The sequence below is a fragment of the Hyperolius riggenbachi genome, chromosome 2 (assembly GCF_040937935.1).
Source record: "Hyperolius riggenbachi isolate aHypRig1 chromosome 2, aHypRig1.pri, whole genome shotgun sequence".
Classification (NCBI taxonomy): Eukaryota; Metazoa; Chordata; class Amphibia; order Anura; family Hyperoliidae; genus Hyperolius; species Hyperolius riggenbachi.
The window spans coordinates 26610403-26631631 of record NC_090647.1 but is presented as its reverse complement, the minus strand read 5'-3'; the positions used below and the strand labels follow the sequence as shown (position 1 = coordinate 26631631).

General features: G+C 48.0%; 1 protein-coding gene across 1 annotated transcript in view; it reads right to left on the bottom strand.

The window, feature by feature from the left end:
* LOC137542902 (E3 ubiquitin-protein ligase TRIM11-like) overlaps positions 1-11102 on the bottom strand; it is a 50070-nt gene extending 38968 nt beyond the window's left edge. Inside the window, exons 1-2 of the mRNA XM_068264641.1 lie at positions 10999-11102; positions 10173-10365 (exon numbers count right to left, since the gene is read on the bottom strand). The gene's annotated coding sequence lies outside the window, so the exon portion shown is untranslated. The remainder of the gene's footprint in view (positions 1-10172; positions 10366-10998) is intronic.
* Positions 11103-21229: the final 10127 nt, after the last annotated feature.

The window sequence follows — 21229 nt, the reverse complement described above, 5'->3', positions numbered from 1 at the left end:
GTCCTCCCTCTGCTTCATCTGGATCACCCTGGGGTCCCTGCGCAGGCACGTCAGCATGTGCGCTGCCATTGGGAAGAGGCGGGCCACGTCTGCTGGCACATCGACGTCAGTGCTGTCCTCCTCATCCTCCTCCTCTGCTGCCTCATCCTCTCTCCACCCCCGCACCAACTCAGCTGCACTGCGCTGATCCCCCTCATCAGCAGCCAGGTCAGGGACCTCCACCAAGTCCTCCTCCTCCTCCCCCTCAGAGGTGGACTGTGCAGCTGCTTGCCGCTCCTGCTGGTCCAAGGCTGCCGCTCCCTGTGCCAGCAAAGCATCGAGTGCCCTGTTCAGCAGAGAAACCAGGGGCACCCACTCGCAGACCATAGCATGGTCCCTGCTCACCATGTTTGTGGCCTGCAGGAAGGGAGCCAGCACTAAGCACACCTGCTGCATGTGCCTCCAGTCATCATCGGGGACGATGGACGGGATGTTGCTGGTCTTGTCCCTTCTCTGAGCTGCGGAAACAGTGGCCAGGGCAAGGTAGTGGTTGACAGCGTGCTTCTGTTCAACCAGACGCTCCAACATCGCCAGGGTGGAGTTCCAGCGAGTCGGAACGTCAATGATCAGCCGATGGCGTGGCAGATCCAGCTCCTTTTGCACGTCTTCCAGGCTCGCACAGGCTGCAGCCGAGCGCCGGAAGTGACGCACAACGTTCCTTGCCGTTTCCAGCAGCTCGTCCATCCCCTGGTAGGTGCGCAGGAACTTCTGCACCACCAGGTTCAGCACGTGGGCAAGACAGGGGATGTGGGTCAGGTTTCCCCTGTCTATGGCAGCAACCAGATTGGCCCCATTGTCGGACACCACCTCTCCGACTCTGAGGCCTCTGGGGGTCAGCCAAATCCGCTCCTGCTCCTGGAGTTTGGCCAACACGTGGGCTGCCGTCAGCTTGGTCTTGCCAAGGCTGACCAAGTGCAGCAGCGCTTGGCAGTGGCGGGCCTTCACACTGCTGCTGAGGCGGGGGGTTTGGCCAGGTGTGGCGGAGGATGGCAGAGGATCGGAGGAACCCGCTGCAGTTCCCCTGACCCTGCGGGGTGGCACCACCCACTGTGTTGCTGCTGCTGCTGTGCCCGCTGCTGCTCTCCCATCCTCACCCCCTTCCACCAAGCTGACCCAGTGGACAGTGAAGGACAGGTAGCGGCCTGTCCCGAAGCGGCTGCTCCAGGAGTCCATGGTGACGTGGACCCTTTCACCAACCGCGTGCTCCAGCCCTCGCTCCACATTGGCCATCACAAAGCGGTGCAGTGCAGGAATGGCCTTGCGGGCGAAGAAGTGTCTGCTGGGGAGCTGCCAGTCTGGGGCTGCACAAGCAAGCAGCGCCCGCATGTCGCTCCCCTCCTGCACGAGCGTGTACGGCAGGAGTTGGGAGCACATGGCCCGTGCCAGCAAGCCGTTCAGCTGCCGCACGCGACGGCTGCTGGGAGGCAGAGCCCTAACCACCCCCTGGAAGGACTCGCTCAAAAGGCTCTGGCGTGCCTTTTTGCTGGCACGGGAATCAGCAGACGGAGCAGAGGAGGCCACTGAGGACTGGCTGCCAGAACAGGCCTCAGTGTCGGCGGCAGGAGTTGCAGAGGGGGGAGGAGCAGGGCGTTTCCGCACTCCTGCTGGTGCTGCTGGAGGAGCAGGAGGGCGGGTGGCTGCTGTTGCTGCTGCTGCTGCTGAAGGCTGTGCAGTGATGGGATTGGTGCCACTGCCAGCACCAGATGCCTTCAGCCTCTGGAACTCCTCATGCTGGTGGAAGTGTTTCGCAGAAAGGTGGTTGATCAGCGAGCTGGTGCTGAACTTCAAGGGGTCTGCACCTCTGCTCAACTTCCGCTGACAGTGGTTGCAAGTGGCGTACTTGCTGTACACTGTGGGCATGGTGAAAAACCGCCAGATTGGTGACAAAAACATCCCCCTACGGCATGGAAGCGCTGCTGCCTGTTTCCCTGTGGTGGTTGGGGGGGGGGGGGGGGTCTTGGGTGCGGCTGGTGGTGGTACTGGCTGATGCTGCTGCTGCTGCTGCTGAGCCTGAGACACCAGCAGGCTGTGGGACGCTGCCAATGCTTGCAATGATGCGCCTCCTTGCAAGGCCCACAACCGCATCCTCCTCCTCCTCCTCAGAGCTGCTGAGGACGACATCCTCTGGATGTGTTGGCACCCAGTCTCTGTCTGTCACCGGGTCATCATCATCATGCCCCTCCTGAAACATGTCCTGCTCTGATGATGACCCCCCAAACTCCTCTGCTGATGCATGGATGGGACGCTTGACTGTCGCCACAGTCTTGCTGTCCAATCCCTCCTCCCCCAAAGTGCCCATCAGCATCTCCTCCTCCAAATCGCCAACAACAGCATTCAATTGACTCATCATGCCTGGGGTCAAAAGAGTGCTGAATGAGAGGTCGGCGACTGACGGTGAACTGGCCTCCTCCCCAGACCCTGCTGGGCGGCTGCTGCGAACAGGGGTGGTGGTGGTGGTGGTGGTGAGGGTGGAGGCCTCGGATGCAGAGCTGATGGCGGGCTGCTCATCCTCCGTCATGAGTTGCACCACAGTGTCTGCATCCTTTTCCTCAATGGGACGTTTCCGACCCGGCTGGAGGAAAATGGGAGCAGGTGCTACACGCTGCTGCTGCTGTGTCTCTGCAGCGTGAGTTGCAGATGCTCCTCCTGGGCGGCGCCCAAGGCGTCCACGGCCAGTGGCTATGGGAGGAATGTTAGCCACTGACGCTGCTGCTGCTGCTGCGGAACTGTGCATGGTGGCGCGCCCGCGGCCGCGGCTTGCCACAATGCTGCTCCCTCTCTTCCTGATTCCCTTGCTGCCCTTCCCCTTGCCCAAACCGCGCTGGCTGCCACTTCCAGACATCTTCAATGTTTTGGGCGTATAGACAAAAGTTTTGTAAAAGGGCGGGTGAAAAGTGGGGTACTTTAATGGAGTGGGTTGGTTGGTGAGGTGACTGAGTGAGTGTCCCCTAGTACAGTAAGTAAGTATTAACAGTCAGGAAGTACAACTAGCAGTTACAATAATCAGTAGTAGTAATCACAAGTAAATTTAGTGTGTGTACACTCAGACAGTGAGTGCACGCACGCAGGAGCTAGTAGCCTATGGACACAGTGACTGAGTGTCCTAGACTCCTAGTACGGTAAGAGTAAGTAAGTAGTAACAGTAAGTAGAACTAACTAATAACAATAATCAATCAGCGATCAGAAGGAAATGGAGTGTGGGTGGTGTGTGTGTACACTCAGACAGTGAGTGCACGCACGCAGGAGCTAGTAGCCTATGGACACAGTGACTGAGTGTCCTAGACTCCTAGTACAGTAAGAGTAAGTAAGTAGTAACAGTAAGTAGAACTAACTAATAACAATAATCAATCAGCGATCAGAAGGAAATGGAGTGTGGGTGGTGTGTGTACACTCAGACAGTGAGTGCACGCACGCAGGAGCTAGTAGCCTATGGACACAGTGACTGGGTGTCCTAGACTCCTAGTACAGTAAGAGTAAGTAAGTAGTAACAGTAAGTAGTAGAACTAACTAATAACAATAATCAATCAGCGATCAGAAGGAAATGGAGTGTGGGTGGTGTGTGTACACTCAGACAGTGAGTGCACGCACGCAGGAGCTAGTAGCCTATGGACACAGTGACTGAGTGTCCTAGACTCCTAGTACAGTAAGTAGTAACAGTAAGTAGTAGAACTAACTAATAACAATAATCAATCAGCGATCAGAAGGAAATGGAGTGTGGGTGGTGTGTGTACACTCAGACAGTGAGTGCACGCACGCAGGAGCTAGTAGCCTATGGACACAGTGACTGAGTGTCCTAGACTCCTAGTACAGTAAGAGTAAGTAAGTAGTAACAGTAAGTAGAACTAACTAATAACAATAATCAATCAGCGATCAGAAGGAAATGGAGTGTGGGTGGTGTGTGTACACTCAGACAGTGAGTGCACGCACGCAGGAGCTAGTAGCCTATGGACACAGTGACTGGGTGTCCTAGACTCCTAGTACAGTAAGAGTAAGTAAGTAGTAACAGTAAGTAGTAGAACTAACTAATAACAATAATCAATCAGCGATCAGAAGGAAATGGAGTGTGGGTGGTGTGTGTACACTCAGACAGTGAGTGCACGCACGCAGGAGCTAGTAGCCTATGGACACAGTGACTGAGTGTCCTAGACTCCTAGTACAGTAAGTAGTAACAGTAAGTAGTAGAACTAACTAATAACAATAATCAATCAGCGATCAGAAGGAAATGGAGTGTGGGTGGTGTGTGTACACTCAGACAGTGAGTGCACGCACGCAGGAGCTAGTAGCCTATGGACACAGTGACTGAGTGTCCTAGACTCCTAGTACAGTAAGAGTAAGTAAGTAGTAACAGTAAGTAGAACTAACTAATAACAATAATCAATCAGCGATCAGAAGGAAATGGAGTGTGGGTGGTGTGTGTACACTCAGACAGTGAGTGCACGCACGCAGGAGCTAGTAGCCTATGGACACAGTGACTGGGTGTCCTAGACTCCTAGTACAGTAAGAGTAAGTAAGTAGTAACAGTAAGTAGTAGAACTAACTAATAACAATAATCAATCAGCGATCAGAAGGAAATGGAGTGTGGGTGGTGTGTGTACACTCAGACAGTGAGTGCACGCACGCAGGAGCTAGTAGCCTATGGACACAGTGACTGAGTGTCCTAGACTCCTAGTACAGTAAGTAGTAACAGTAAGTAGTAGAACTAACTAATAACAATAATCAATCAGCGATCAGAAGGAAATGGAGTGTGGGTGGTGTGTGTACACTCAGACAGTGAGTGCACGCACGCAGGAGCTAGTAGCCTATGGACACAGTGACTGAGTGTCCTAGACTCCTAGTACAGTAAGAGTAAGTAAGTAGTAACAGTAAGTAGAACTAACTAATAACAATAATCAATCAGCGATCAGAAGGAAATGGAGTGTGGGTGTGTGTACACTCAGACAGTGAGTGCACGCACGCAGGAGCTAGTAGCCTATGAACACAGTGACTGAGTGTCCTAGACTCCTAGTACAGTAAGAGTAAGTAGTAACAGTAAGTAGAACTAACTAATTACAATAATCAATCAGCGATCAGAAGGAAATAGAGTGTGTGTTGTGTGTGTACACTCAGACAGTGAGTGCGCACACGCAGGAGCTAGTAGCCTATATGAACAGTGACAGTGAGTGTCCCTACGGGTACAGTAAGAGTAAGTAGTAAGTAAGTACAACTAACAATAATCAATCAGTAATCAGAAGGAAATAGAGTGTGTGTACACACAGACAGTGAGTGAGTGCACACACGCAGGAGCTAGCTAGTAGCCTATAAACAGTGACAGTCAGTGAGTGTCCTACTCCTAGTACAGTATAACTACAATACTATTAGTAAAGGACAGCAGAAATACTGGTATAGATGATGAGAGAAATAAACAGAGGACAGCTGCCCACAGAGGCAAGGCCCCCCTGAGGCCTAAACCTGTAAGCTTGCAGCAGCTGCCTGTCTCTAATGTAACACACAAGCTACTAACTAAAATACAATGTCTATCTAAATAACAACAATACAGGTGTATATGGCAGGTGTAGGTGAGCAAAAACGCTAGGTAAATGAACACAATAGAGCTCTTGCTAAGCCAAAGCACAAAGGAGCAGATCTCTCTCTGTACAAGTCTCAGGCAAGCATGGAAAACCCGAACATGGCGGCCGCTATTTATAGGGTAGGGGCTGGCCAGGGTCCCCCTCTGTGATTGGCTGCCGTCAGAGGGCCTGGGAGCCCTCTGATTGGCTCTAAGCACATCAATCTGGGCTATGACGCTATTCGAGCTCGGTACCGAGCTCGAATAGCGCCGGTTTGCTCGAATAGCTCGAATAGTGAATGGGCTATTCGAGTGTTCTCGAATAGCCCATTCGAATAGCTACAGCTATTCGGAGCTCGAATACCGAGCTCGAATAGCTGAAAAAGAGCTCGAATATTCGAGCTACTCGAATATTCGAGCTCTGCTGAGCACCACTAGTCGGACTTTTGCTGAATCCTGATCAACAGTAATCCAGGTAACTGAACAGTATTGAGCAATTATCGATTGCTCATCTGATCTAGTAGAAAATCCAATAGTGTGCTGGAGCCTTAAAGGCTGACCGCATCAGAGCCCTTGAGTCAGAGGGGCCCCATAGTGCCCTCCCTCATCCCCAGTATAAGCTCTCTATTGGTCCTGTGCTCATAATAATCACTTCTATAGATAATTTGAATAGTAGTAATCATTATCCTCCTTGGCGGTAATGACGAGCTCAGCTCGTCCATTACCGCCGGAGAGTGCCGCTCAGGCCCCACTGGGCCGATTTTGACATTTTTTTTTAAAACACACAGCAAGCACTTTGCTTGCTGCGTGTTTACACCGCTCGCCGCTGATGCGCCGCTACCTGACGCATTATAGGGCCCCCGAAACTCCATGCGCAGCCTGGCCAATCAGTGCCAGGCAGCACTGAGGGGTGGATCGGAGCTCCCAATGACATCACGACGTCATCACGATCGTCGCCATGGTGACGGGGGAAGCCCAAAAGGAAATCCCGTTCAGAACGGGATTTCCTTATGGGAAGACGTGCCGGCGGTGATCGGAAGGGTGGGAGGCACGCCGCAGGGAGTGGTGAATCATGTAGCTAGCGCTAGGCTAGCTACATGATTTACATAAAACCCCACAAAAAATAGTGCTGCGCCGGTGCCGCCACCCTGGCGCATTTAATAGAACACCAGGGTGGCTAACAAACTGTTCCCCATCCCCTTCTTGCACCTCTGACACTGTAGTTGCCATTGGCAGGTTTTGGTGCGCCGTATCAATTGTTATGTATAGAGTGCTTGGGGGGCCCCAATGTAAAACTTGCATCGGGGCCCACAGCTCCTTAGCTACGCCACTACAAATAGAAATATTTCGTGGAAACCATTGTCCAAGCTTTATAGTCACACCTCAGTCCGTAAATTCGTGAAAATAAAACGCGCTATTGCAGAGAGCAGACCTGGCGGGAAGGATGTCCCATCCCTCACTGAGGAGAAATGGGTTTCTGTACTCCCTGATATTACACTCTTCATCTAGGCCAGGTGCTTGTTGCTTCATATTACAAAGCTGCGCAGAGCGTATTTCACCGCACAGAAGCCGCACAACGTGTTCTGTAATAAGGCTAAGGGGAAATTGGGACATTTATCCACACAGCCTGTCCTTGCAATCAAATCTGATCATTCTGAAAGGAGATAAGGGGAGCTAGGAGCCTGATCCTGTAACACGATACTCTGCTCAAGGTTTCAGCAAATCATACAGTCTCTATTAAGGTGGCCACACAGGACACAATAAAATGATCCAATTTTGGGCAATTCAATATAAGCAATTGGATTTCCGTAAAAAATCTAAAGCTTTTTTTTATATTCGAGCAAACAATTTTTTATGAAAATTGAATGGTGTGTGGTAGATTGCCAATTTCTTAATATATACACCCAAACAATTTACTTGGAGTTTTCAATCATTTTTTATTTCATAATTGGGGCAAAATTGAACACATGTGTGTGGTACATTGGTCAGATATGTCAAATGTTACAATCAATCAAAAAAATAATAATAATAATAATTGTAATCCTTGAATTGAAAAGACATTTTAAAAAATTGTATGGTGTGTGCAGCCACCTTTATTATGCTTGGCATGAGATCTCCTTATATTGGATTTAGTCAGCAACTCCCGACAAGCTGATGTGAAGAACCACTTCAGAAATTAAACGTATTCAATGTAAAGCGTCTGTCCCTAAACTGAAGGGCTGTACTTTGGGTGGAGGTTAAAGTTAGGTACCACAGAGCACTGCACTTTGGGTGGAGATAGTTAAAAAATTAAAGTGGACCTAAACTCTTGCACAGGAGAGTAGGAAAACAGAGAGATCCACCCTCTGTTTATAGAGAACAGCCTGTCTGATTCTCCCTTCTCAGCAAGTAATGAGCCAGTGTAATTTGAGCTGTCAGCTCTTGGAGGACTCTGCAGGATTCTGAGCTAATATGCAAATACAGGATGCTAACCCTTACTGTGCTCCCAGGATACCAGGAAGTAACCACTCTGCAGAATCTCAGTACTATAAGTTGTCACAAAGAAATGTTTTTTTCTTTAAAGGTTATTATGCCTGAACTGGAATAAAAATACACTTTTACCTACCTGAGGTTTCTTCCAGCACCCCATATTCTTTTAGGTCTCTGGGTGTCCCTCCGGGTCCCCTCTGCTGGGCTGTTGCCCCCTTTTGAAAGATCTCAGATCAGCAACTGGAACTACGATCTCATCCGCGTTCCTTCTCGGACACATTCCTGTCACCATGAACATTCTGCGCATGCGTGTTTCTCAAAATAATTGCACTACGTATGCGCAGAATACATCTGGCGATGGGAGTGCAATTGAAGAGGATGAGACGGTGCATGCGCAGTAGCCGCATCTGGAGTACAATTGGCAGGTCTTTCAGAGGGGCAGCTACACAACAAAGAGGGCACGAGGGACCTGAAAAACTACAGGGTGCTAGAAAAAGCCCCAGGTAAGTAAAATTCTATTTTGCTCCCATTTAGGTGTGCTTCAAAAACATCAGCTTTGCTTGCAAAGTCCTTTTTAGAATTACCAGCTCCACGTTACACAGACAGTATACCATGCAGCTCTATCAAGATTGATAGTGGATGATTGGTGTCAGGACACCTTCTGGGAAAAAGACACAGGAAACAAAAACACGGGAGCCCAATAGTGTAATATGTTTAGTCAAAATTGTCAATGTAGAAGATAAGAATCTACTCACAAGAGTGGGTTGCAGAGGGGCAACCGACCACAGGAAGCAGGTGGAGACAATTAACCCGACTCGTCTCGGGGAGGTCACTAAGGACCTGGATGCGGTCGCTCTCCTTGGAAAAAAGAAGGGAGGCAGATGTCCACCGTGGTGTAAACAATGTATGTTCTGCCTCCACCCCTCACACGGGTATTGTATGGGGGTTAGGGGTGCACTAAATGGTTTAAAGAGGCGCCCTGGTGGTATATAAAAGTGTTTAAAAGCAGTTTTAAAACCGATAAAGGTTTGAGGTTGCTTACCTCAAGGACGACAAATCTTTGTAGGGACAAAAGATTTTATTGGTAGCACAGGCAACGCGTTTCACGGGTCTGAGCCCGCTTCCTCAGGCCAATAGCAGTGCCAGGCCAATTGAAATAGCAAGCTAAGGGAGGCTCCCTTAGCTTGCTATTTCAATTGGCCTGGCACTGCTATTGGCCTGAGGAAGCGGGCTCAGACCCGTGAAACGCGTTGCCTGTGCTACCAATAAAATCTTTTGTCCCTACAAAGATTTGTCGTCCTTGAGGTAAGCAACCTCAAACCTTTATCGGTTTTAAAACTGCTTTTAAACACTTTTATATACCACCAGGGCGCCTCTTTAAACCATTTAGTCTATCAAGAGTGAGATGACGCTGTGTATTACTGATACATTGCTGCTATTCATGCTAAATAATACCAGTTTTTAGCAAGCGGCTTTTATGTTTAGATTTATTACAAAATCCTAGTGTTTCTTGCTCATCGGGAAGTGATTGGGAACTCTGTAAGACAACATTCTTTTGATATGGAGAAAATGACAGAAATTAGACCAGCTGAGGGAACATTTATTTTAGGGTTGCTTTCATTGATTATTGTAATGTGTAGTAACGATTTCACAAAATTTGGTGTAATTTTCGTAATTACAATTATGATCAAAATGGAAAAATTGTAATAAAAAAAATAACATGAAATTTTGTGTAATTACGACTATGCACACATTTTCCATAATTACAATAGTTTCTCTAATTACGATCGCTTTCGGAACGAATTTCCGTGTTGAACACAAAATTACGATTTTGTGTTACCTGTAATTTTGAGTAAAACAAGAAATTACGATTTACATTTTATGTAATTTTCATAATTACTGTACAATTATGAATGAAACACGAAGATATGATTTAACACAACATTACAACACAAAAATCTGAAATTCCGAAATACGATTTTTTATGATTATGAATTACAATTTTGTGTCGTAATTGCAAATTTCATGTCATGATTATGAAAACACAAAGTTTTGGCTCATCTCTGGTTGCTTTAAGTTGATATAAACCACGCCACGAGGTGCTCAATAAGGAGATTACCTGCTGATCCCCGAAGCGAGAGACGTAGGCTGATAGTGAGGAGCGTTGTACATTCTCAGAGCTGTGCGGTGGGCTGTGATTTTATCATGACATTTATACTCTCTTTGTTGTGGCATAGATGATGCCTCCAGATCAGTTCATTTGGAATAATTGAATTTTAATTGCCTTTCGAGTGATGTCAGGTGGTGTATTTCTGTTGGAGACACTTCTGGGAGTTAGGCGAGGTCTCACGAGTTTAAGGATGCAAATACATCATAAGGAATAAAGAATAAAACTGTAAGCATAACATAAATTCTTGAGGTTGCAAAAAAGTTTGAGAACCCCCTAAAGCTGTACTTAAATACAAAGTGGACCAAAATGGAACGCTGGAACCTAGTCGTGGGCCAACCTCAGTGTCTACTGGCCATCTTACTCCCTTATAAAGTTCCCTGGTGTGTAATGGCCCCCCTCCAACCCCCAATACAGTTCCCTGGTATCTAGTGGTCTTCCTTTCCTTCCTTTTAAAGATTTCCCTGGTGTCTAGTGGTCCCCACCCTCCCCTATGCAGTTCCCTAGTATTTTGTGCTGTTCCCTTATCTCCCCCATATGCTTTCCCTGGTGATCTAGGACTTTGCACACAATATAGCTTCCCTGGTGATTTAAGGCTCTGCATCCAATATAGCTTCCCTGGTGGTCTAGAGTGGGCCAAACATAATGCAAAGTGGGGAAACCATTTGGAGGCCAAATTGAATGGCTCTGAGGGCCAGATTTGGCCCGCAGGCTGGAGTTTGACATGTATGCCCAATTGGAAATCTCAAGTGAAGGAGAGAAGTTCAGTTTAACTTACCTGGCCCTTCTTCCAGCCTCCTGTAGTCAGTCCGTTGCTGTCCTCCCAGTCCGCTCCGTTATGCCGCTGTCAGCTCGAGCCAGTTGCTGACCACTGCGCATTGCCCGGCCCAGGCTACATGCCTCCGTGATTGCACTTCTGTGGCCAGGAGCATTCTGCAACGGTGCAGTCACAAGGTTTATGAACTGTGCATGTGAGGAACGCCAGGAGCGCAATCAAGAAAACGTGTGTGGCCAGTACAACACACAGGGTGACAGCTAGGGACTAGAAGGACTACAGGGCAGTGGCAAACCTAGGGGATTTGACACCCGGTGCTAGGTATTAAATGACACCCCCCCAGTGATTGCAGCATGCTAAGCAAGCCACTAAACTGCTCTGGTTACGGGTAGGTATTGGAGAGGTTAGTGTTAGGCGTAGGTATAAGGGAGGTTAGCGTTAGGCGTATGTGGTGGGGGTTAGTGTTAGGCGTAGGTATGGGGTTAGGCATATGTGGGGGCCCCAGCTAGTGTTAGGTGAAGGTGAGCAGAGTTTAACGCACAGGTGGGGTGGAGGTACCTCAATCGGCAATGCATAATCTGATGCATTTGCTGATTGAAGTACCCTTACCCCACCTATGCCTTAGACTCTGCCCGGAGCCCACCTTCACCTAACACTAACTACTGCAGAGTATTGCAAGCAGAAGCAAGCCATGCCATTATCTCACCTCTTCCACCGGTGTGTCCTCCTGTCCTCTCTCCCCCTAGCGGCAGGTCTTCCTCATGTATTAGTGCACTAGGAGCACTAGGGGGAAAGCTGAGTGGTGACTAGAGGTCAGACATCTCTGGACTATGGTGGGGGAGCAGGTGAGTTATAGGCATGGCTTGCTTTCGCTCCCAATATTCTGCAGGAGATCGCTAGTGTCACCCCCTGCCATGGTGACACCTGGAGCATCCCACTCCTGCCGCCACCCACTTACTCCAGCACTGCTACAGGGGGCTGGAAGAAGCCTCAAGTCGGTTAAACTACAGTGACCAGATTTTTGTAGGCTCAACCTGGGATGGGGGGAATTGGGGGGGTCGCAGCTGCTGTGCGCGTAGCGCACCGCGCCGAAAAATAGGGGGTGCCGCGCCGAAAAATGTGGTGTCTGCAGCGCGCGCGAAAAATGGGCGTGGTCATGACATTCTATGGGCGGAGCTAACGTAATGATGCAACAGCGAGGCATAAGAAAGCAGTGTTTACGCCGTGATGTGGTCAAACGTGGATTCACATCATGGGTGTGCAGAAACTGTGTGATGCTATTTAATAGAATACCATAACCCCAAAGCAGCAAACATAGCCAACTATGACCATTAAATAATAAATGCAGCAACAGTTACCTCAGACACCACAAAATAAACGCATTGCGGGCAACATGTCAGCACAAAATAAACGCACTGCGGGCAAACATGTCAGTACAAGATAAACGCACTGCGGGCAACATGTCAGTACAAGATAAACGCACTGCGGGCAACATGTCAGTACAAGATAAATGCACTGCGGGCAACATGTCAGCACAAAATAAATGCACTGCGGGCAAACATGTCAGTACAAGATAAACGCACTGCGGGCAAACATGTCAGTACAAGATAAACGCACTGCGGGCAAACATGTCAGTACGAAACAAACGCACTGCAGGCAAACATGTCAGTACAAGATAAACGCACTGCGGGCAAACATGTCAGTACAAGATAAACGCACTGCGGGCAAACATGTCAGTACAAGATAAACGCACTGCGGGCAAACATGTCAGTACAAGATAAACGCACTGCGGGCAAACATGTCAGTACAAGATAAACGCACTGCGGGCAAACATGTCAGTACGAAACAAACGCACTGCAGGCAAACATGTCAGTACAAGATAAACGCACTGCGGGCAAACATGTCAGTACAAGATAAACGCACTGCGGGCAAACATGTCAGTACAAGATAAACGCACTGCGGGCATACATGTCAGTACAAGATAAACGCACTGCGGGCAAACATGTCAGTACAAGATAAACGCACTGCTGGCAAACATGTCAGTACAAGATAAACGCACTGCGGGCAAACATGTCAGTACAAGATAAACGCACTGCGGGCAAACATGTCAGTACAAAACAAACGCACTGCAGGCAAACATGTCAGTACAAGATAAACGCACTGCGGGCAAACATGTCAGTACAAGATAAACGCACTGCGGGCATACATGTCAGTACAAGATAAACGCACTGCGGGCAAACATGTCAGTACAAGATAAACGCACTGCGGGCAAACATGTCAGTACAAGATAAACGCACTGCGGGCAAACATGTCAGTACAAAACAAACGCACTGCAGGCAAACATGTCAGTACAAGATAAACGCACTGCGGGCAAACATGTCAGTACAAGATAAACGCACTGCGGGCATACATGTCAGTACAAGATAAACGCACTGCGGGCAAACATGTCAGTACAAGATAAACGCACTGCGGGCAAACATGTCAGTACAAGATAAACGCACTGTGGGCAAACATGTCAGTACAAAACAAACGCACTGCAGGCAAACATGTCAGTACAAGATAAACGCACTGCGGGCAAACATGTCAGTACAAGATAAACGCACTGCGGGCAAACATGTCAGTACAAGATAAACGCACTGCGGGCAAACATGTCAGTACAAAACAAACGCACTGCAGGCAAACATGTCAGTACAAGATAAACGCACTGCGGGCAAACATGTCAGTACAAGACAAACGCACTGCGGGCAAACATGTCAGTACAAGATAAACGCACTGCGGGCAAACATGTCAGTACAAAATAAACGCACTGTGGGCAAACATGTCAGTACAAAACAAACGCACTGCAGGCAAACATGTCAGTACAAGATAAACGCACTGCGGGCAAACATGTCAGTACAAGATAAACGCACTGCGGGCTAACATGTCAGTACAAAATAAACGCACTGCGGGCAAACATGTCAGTACAAAACAAACGCACTGCGGGCAAACATGTCAGTACAAGATAAACGCACTGCGGGCAAACGTCAGTACAAAACAAACGCACTGCAGGCAAACATGTCAGTACAAGATAAACGCACTGCGGGCAAACATGTCAGTACAAGATAAACGCACTGCGGGCAAACATGTCAGTACAGGATAAACGCACTGCGGGCAAACATGTCAGTACAAGATAAACGCACTGCGGGCAAACATGTCAGTACAAGATAAACGCACTGCGGGCAAACATGTCAGTACAAGATAAACGCACTGTGGGCAAACATGTCAGTACAAAACAAACGCACTGCAGGCAAACATGTCAGTACAAGATAAACGCACTGCGGGCAAACATGTCAGTACAAGATAAACGCACTGCGGGCAAACATGTCAGTACAAGATAAACGCACTGCGGGCAAACATGTCAGTACAAAACAAACGCACTGCAGGCAAACATGTCAGTACAAGATAAACGCACTGCGGGCAAACATGTCAGTACAAGATAAACGCACTGCGGGCAAACATGTCAGTACAAGATAAACGCACTGCGGGCAAACATGTCAGTACAAAATAAACGCACTGTGGGCAAACATGTCAGTACAAAACAAACGCACTGCAGGCAAACATGTCAGTACAAGATAAACGCACTGCGGGCAAACATGTCAGTACAAGATAAACGCACTGCGGGCAAACATGTCAGTACAAAACAAACGCACTGCAGGCAAACATGTCAGTACAAGATAAACGCACTGCGGGCAAACATGTCAGTACAAGATAAACGCACTGCGGGCAAACATGTCAGTACAAAATAAACGCACTGTGGGCAAACATGTCAGTACAAAACAAACGCACTGCAGGCAAACATGTCAGTACAAGATAAACGCACTGCGGGCAAACATGTCAGTACAAAATAAACGCACTGCGGGCAAACATGTCAGTACAAGATAAACGCACTGCGGGCATACATGTCAGTACAAGATAAACGCACTGCGGGCAAACATGTCAGTACAAGATAAACGCACTGCGGGCAAACATGTCAGTACAAGATAAACGCACTGCGGGCAAACATGTCAGTACAAAACAAACGCACTGCTGGCAAACATGTCAGTACAAGATAAACGCACTGCGGGCAAACATGTCAGTACAAGATAAACGCACTGCGGGCAAACATGTCAGTACAAAACAAACGCACTGCAGGCAAACATGTCAGTACAAGATAAACGCACTGCGGGCAAACATGTCAGTACAAGATAAACGCACTGCGGGCTAACATGTCAGTACAAAATAAACGCACTGCGGGCAAACATGTCAGTACAAAACAAACGCACTGCGGGCAAACATGTCAGTACAAGATAAACGCACTGCGGGCAAACGTCAGTACAAGATAAACACACTGCGGGCAAACATGTCAGTACAAGATAAATGCACTGCGGGCAAACATGTCAGTACAAGATAAACGCACTGCGGGCAAACATGTCAGTACAAGATAAACGCACTGTGGGCAAACATGTCAGTACGAAACAAACGCACTGCAGGCAAACATGTCAGTACAAGATAAACGCACTGCGGGCAAACATGTCAGTACAAGATAAACGCACTGCGGGCAAACATGTCAGTACAAGATAAACGCACTGCGGGCATACATGTCAGTACAAGATAAACGCACTGCGGGCAAACATGTCAGTACAAGATAAACGCACTGCGGGCAAACATGTCAGTACAAGATAAACGCACTGCGGGCAAACATGTCAGTACAAAACAAACGCACTGCTGGCAAACATGTCAGTACAAGATAAACGCACTGCGGGCAAACATGTCAGTACAAGATAAACGCACTGCGGGCAAACATGTCAGTACAAAACAAACGCACTGCAGGCAAACATGTCAGTACAAGATAAACGCACTGCGGGCAAACATGTCAGTACAAGATAAACGCACTGCGGGCAAACATGTCAGTACAAGATAAACGCACTGCGGGCAAACATGTCAGTACAAGATAAACGCACTGTGGGCAAACATGTCAGTACAAGATAAACGCACTGCGGGCAAACATGTCAGTACAAGATAAACGCACTGCTGGCAAACATGTCAGTACAAGATAAACGCACTGCGGGCAAACATGTCAGTACAAGATAAACGCACTGCGGGCAAACATGTCAGTACAAAACAAACGCACTGCAGGCAAACATGTCAGTACAAGATAAACGCACTGCGGGCAAACATGTCAGTACAAGATAAACGCACTGCGGGCAAACATGTCAGTACAAGATAAACGCACTGTGGGCAAACATGTCAGTACAAAACAAACGCACTGCAGGCAAACATGTCAGTACAAGATAAACGCACTGCGGGCAAACATGTTAGTACAAGATAAACGCACTGCGGGCAAACATGTCAGTACAAGATAAACACACTGCGGGCAAACATGTCAGTACAAAATAAACGCACTGTGGGCAAACATGTCAGTACAAAACAAACGCACTGCAGGCAAACATGTCAGTACAAGATAAACGCACTGCGGGCAAACATGTCAGTACAAGATAAACGCACTGCGGGCAAACATGTCAGTACAAAATAAACGCACTGCGGGCAAACATGTCAGTACAAAACAAACGCACTGCGGGCAAACATGTCAGTACAAGATAAACGCACTGCGGGCAAACGTCAGTACAAAACAAACGCACTGCAGGCAAACATGTCAGTACAAGATAAACGCACTGCGGGCAAACATGTCAGTACAAGATAAACGCACTGCGGGCAAACATGTCAGTACAAGATAAACGCACTGCGGGCCAACATGTCAGTACAAGATAAACGCACTGTGGGCAAACATGTCAGTACAAAACAAACTAACTGCAGGCAAACATGTCAGTACAAGATAAACGCACTGCGGGCAACATGTCAGTACAAGATAAACGCACTGCGGGCAAACATGTCAGTACAAGATAAACGCACTGCGGGCAAACATGTCAGTACAAAACAAACGCACTGCAGGCAAACATGTCAGTACAAGATAAACGCACTGCGGGCAAACATGTCAGTACAAGATAAACGCACTGTGGGCAAACATGTCAGTACAAGATAAACGCACTGCGGGCAAACATGTCAGTACAAGATAAACGCACTGCGGGCAAACATGTCAGTACGAAACAAATGCACTGCAGGCAAACATGTCAGTACAAGATAAACGCACTGCGGGCAAACATGTCAGTACAAGATAAACGCACTGCGGGCAAACATGTCAGTACAAGATAAACGCACTGCGGGCATACATGTCAGTACAAGATAAACGCACTGCGGGCAAACATGTCAGTACAAGATAAACGCACTGCGGGCAAACATGTCAGTACAAGATAAACGCACTGCGGGCAAACATGTCAGTACAAAACAAACGCACTGCTGGCAAACATGTCAGTACAAGATAAACGCACTGCGGGCAAACATGTCAGTACAAGATAAACGCACTGCGGGCAAACATGTCAGTACAAGATAAACGCACTGTGGGCAAACATGTCAGTACAAAACAAACGCACTGCAGGCAAACATGTCAGTACAAGATAAACGCACTGCGGGCAAACATGTTAGTACAAGATAAACGCACTGCGGGCAAACATGTCAGTACAAGATAAACGCACTGCGGGCAAACATGTCAGTACAAAATAAACGCACTGTGGGCAAACATGTCAGTACAAAACAAACGCACTGCAGGCAAACATGTCAGTACAAGATAAACGCACTGCGGGCAAACATGTCAGTACAAGATAAACGCACTGCGGGCAAACATGTCAGTACAAGATAAACGCACTGCGGGCAAACATGTCAGTACAAGATAAACGCACTGCGGGCAAACATGTCAGTACAAAACAAACGCACTGCAGGCAAACATGTCAGTACAAGATAAACGCACTGCGGGCAAACATGTCAGTACAAGATAAACGCACTGCGGGCAAACATGTCAGTACAAGATAAACGCACTGTGGGCAAACATGTCAGTACAAAACAAACGCACTGCAGGCAAACATGTCAGTACAAGATAAACGCACTGCGGGCAAACATGTTAGTACAAGATAAACGCACTGCGGGCAAACATGTCAGTACAAGATAAACGCACTGCGGGCAAACATGTCAGTACAAAATAAACGCACTGTGGGCAAACATGTCAGTACAAAACAAACGCACTGCAGGCAAACATGTCAGTACAAGATAAACGCACTGCGGGCAAACATGTCAGTACAAGATAAACGCACTGCGGGCAAACATGTCAGTACAAAATAAACGCACTGCGGGCAAACATGTCAGTACAAAACAAACGCACTGCGGGCAAACATGTCAGTACAAGATAAACGCACTGCGGGCAAACGTCAGTACAAAACAAACGCACTGCAGGCAAACATGTCAGTACAAGATAAACGCACTGCGGGCAAACATGTCAGTACAAGATAAACGCACTGCGGGCAAACATGTCAGTACAAGATAAACGCACTGCGGGCCAACATGTCAGTACAAGATAAACGCACTGTGGGCAAACATGTCAGTACAAAACAAACTAACTGCAGGCAAACATGTCAGTACAAGATAAACGCACTGCGGGCAACATGTCAGTACAAGATAAACGCACTGCGGGCAAACATGTCAGTACAAGATAAACGCACTGCGGGCAAACATGTCAGTACAAAACAAACGCACTGCAGGCAAACATGTCAGTACAAGATAAACGCACTGCGGGCAAACATGTCAGTACAAGATAAACGCACTGTGGGCAAACATGTCAGTACAAGATAAACGCACTGCGGGCAAACATGTCAGTACAAGATAAACGCACTGCGGGCAAACATGTCAGTACGAAACAAATGCACTGCAGGCAAACATGTCAGTACAAGATAAACGCACTGCGGGCAAACATGTCAGTACAAGATAAACGCACTGCGGGCAAACATGTCAGTACAAGATAAACGCACTGCGGGCATACATGTCAGTACAAGATAAACGCACTGCGGGCAAACATGTCAGTACAAGATAAACGCACTGCGGGCAAACATGTCAGTACAAGATAAACGCACTGCGGGCAAACATGTCAGTACAAAACAAACGCACTGCTGGCAAACATGTCAGTACAAGATAAACGCACTGCGGGCAAACATGTCAGTACAAGATAAACGCACTGCGGGCAAACATGTCAGTACAAAACAAACGCACTGCAGGCAAACATGTCAGTACAAGATAAACGCACTGCGGGCAAACATGTCAGTACAAGATAAACGCACTGCGGGCAAACATGTCAGTACAAGATAAACGCACTGCGGGCAAACATGTCAGTACAAGATAAACGCACTGCGGGCAAACATGTCAGTACAAGATAAATGCACTGCGGGCAAACATGTCAGTACAGGATAAACGCACTGCGGGCAAACATGTCAGTACAAGATAAACGCACTGTGGGCAAACATGTCAGTACAAAACAAACGCACTGCAGGCAAACATGTCAGTACAAGATAAACGCACTGCGGGCAAACATGTCAGTACAAGATAAACGCACTGCGGGCAAACATGTCAGTACAAGATAAACGCACTGTGGGCAAACATGTCAGTACAAAACAAACGCACTGCAGGCAAACATGTCAGTACAAGATAAACGCACTGCGGGCAAACATGTCAGTACAAGATAAACGCACTGCGGGCAAACATGTCAGTACAAGATAAACGCACTGCAGGCATACATGTCAGTACAAGATAAACGCACTGTGGGCAAACATGTCAGTACAAGATAAACGCACTGTGGGCAAACATGTCAGTACAAAACAAACGCACTGCAGGCAAACATGTCAGTACAAGATAAACGCACTGTGGGCAAACATGTCAGTACAAAACAAACGCACTGCAGGCAAACATGTCAGTACAAGATAAACGCACTGCGGGCAAACATGTCAGTACAAGATAAACGGACTGCGGGCAAACATGTCAGTACAAAATAAACGCACTGCGGGCAAACATGTCAGTACAAAACAAACGCACTGCGGGCAAACATGTCAGTACAAGATAAACGCACTGCGGGCAAACGTCAGTACAAAACAAACGCACTGCAGGCAAACATGTCAGTACAAGATAAACGCACTGCGGGCAAACATGTCAGTACAAGATAAACGCACTGCGGGCAAACATGTCAGTACAAGATAAACGCACTGCAGGCAAACATGTCAGTACAAGATAAACGCACTGCGGGCCAACATGTCAGTACAAGATAAACGCACTGTGGGCAAACATGTCAGTACAAAACAAACGCACTGCAGGCAAACATGTCAGTACAAGATAAACGCACTGCGGGCAAACATGTCAGTACAAGATAAACGCACTGCGGGCAAACATGTCAGTACAAAACAAACGCACTGCGGGCAAACATGTCAGTACAAGATAAACGCACTGAGGGCAAACATGTCAGTACAAGATAAACGCACTGCGGGCAAACATGTCAGTACAAGATAAACGCACTGCGGGCATACATGTCAGTACAAGATAAACGCACTGCGGGCAAACATGTCAGTACAAGATAAACGCACTGCAGGCAAACATGTCAGTACAAGATAATGCACTGCGGGCAAACATGTCAGTACAAGATAAACGCACTGCGGGCAAACATGTCAGTACAAGATAAACGCACTGCGGGCAAACATGTCAGTACAAAACAAACGCACTGCGGGCAAACATGTCAGTACAAGATAAACGCACTGCGGGCAAACGTCAGTACAAAACAAACGCACTGCAGGCAAACATGTCAGTACAAGATAAACGCACTGCGGGCAAACATGTCAGTACAAGATAAACGCACTGCGGGCAAACATGTCAGTACAAGATAAACGCACTGCGGGCAAACATGTCAGTACAAGATAAACGCACTGCGGGCAAACATGTCAGTACAAAATATACACAATGTGGGCAAACACTTCACCTGCAAGAAAAAGCATTTACTCACCTGGCAGAAGACGTCCCCTCACGCAGCCGGCCTCTGGTGCCTCTGGTGTGTGCAGCTCCCCCTGGCCTGGACGATCTTCAATCTCCCGCTCAGCCTCTCACAGGCAGAGCAGGGCTACGGCAAGATGGCGTCCGGAGGCGGAGCCCTGTACTGGAAACACAAAGGCGAAGCCCTGTACTGGAGACACAAACAGTCTCCAGTATAGGGCTCCGCCTCCGGACGCCATCTTCCCGTAGCCCTGCTCTGCCTGCCGGAGGAATATGCAGGCTGCTGGAGCGGGGCTGCGGGGAATGA